The following is a 946-nucleotide window of genomic DNA, read 5'->3' as shown; positions in this document are numbered from 1 at the left end:
GTGAGAGAGTGTATGTGTGTGTGTGTATGTCAGTGTAGAATGTCTTACGTCTGTGAGGTTGGACTTGCAGAGTTACATTGTTCTCTGCTCAAAAACTGCATGAATTCATGTAAAACTCTGTTATCTCACTTTTTAGTTTACAATCGGTCTAAACATTATGGCAAAGACAGAGAACACGGGGGGCTAACACCTTCAACATATTGTTCAGCTAACACCCATTGTTACAGTTAACCGGAGAATGCAACATTTTTAAAAAAAGGTTTTGTGATTTACACATGAAATAAGTAAAGCTATTATAGTATTCTAACTGATGAAAGCCTCGACAAACAATTAAGGTATTATTCAATGTATAATTTCAGTTACATCACACTGTAAACTTTTGCTATAAATTCTTTGTCTGACAATTGTGTCCTCCACAACCACCTGATGAAGGAGCAGTGCTCCGAAAGCTAGTGCTTCCAATTAAACCTGTTGGACTATAACCTGGTGTGGTGTGATTTTTAATTTCATGCCCTCATAATTTTGGAAACCTCTATAAGGTCACCCCTCAGCCTCTGACGCTCCAGGGAAAACAGCCCCAGCCTGTTCAGCCTCTCCCTATAGCTCAAATCCTCCAACCCTGGCAACATCCTTGTAAATCTTTTCTGAACCCTTGGAAGTTTCACAACATCTTTCCGATAGGAAGGAGACCAGAATTGCAGGCAATATTCCAACAGTGGCCTAACCAATGTCCTGTACAGCCGCAACATGACCTACCAACTCCTGTACTCAAAACTCTGACCAATAAAGGAAAGCATACCAAATGCCTTCTTCACTATCCTAACCTACCTGCGACTCCACTTTCAAGGAGTTATGAACCTGCACTCCAAGGTCTCTTTGTGCAGCAACACTCCCTAGGACCTTGCCATTAAGTGTATAAGTCCTGCTAAGATTTGCTTTCCCAAAA

General features: G+C 41.1%; 1 protein-coding gene across 2 annotated transcripts in view; it reads left to right on the top strand.

Annotated features, from left to right (window-relative positions):
* The window catches only part of fuca2 (alpha-L-fucosidase 2), an 18,544-nt gene that overhangs the window by 2,507 nt on the left and 15,091 nt on the right, over positions 1 to 946 (top strand). The gene's annotated exons all lie outside the window — the stretch shown is intronic.

The sequence above is a fragment of the Chiloscyllium plagiosum genome, chromosome 9, assembly GCF_004010195.1.
Source record: "Chiloscyllium plagiosum isolate BGI_BamShark_2017 chromosome 9, ASM401019v2, whole genome shotgun sequence".
Taxonomy (NCBI): domain Eukaryota; kingdom Metazoa; phylum Chordata; class Chondrichthyes; order Orectolobiformes; family Hemiscylliidae; genus Chiloscyllium; species Chiloscyllium plagiosum.
This window is presented reverse-complemented; position numbering and strand designations above follow the sequence as displayed.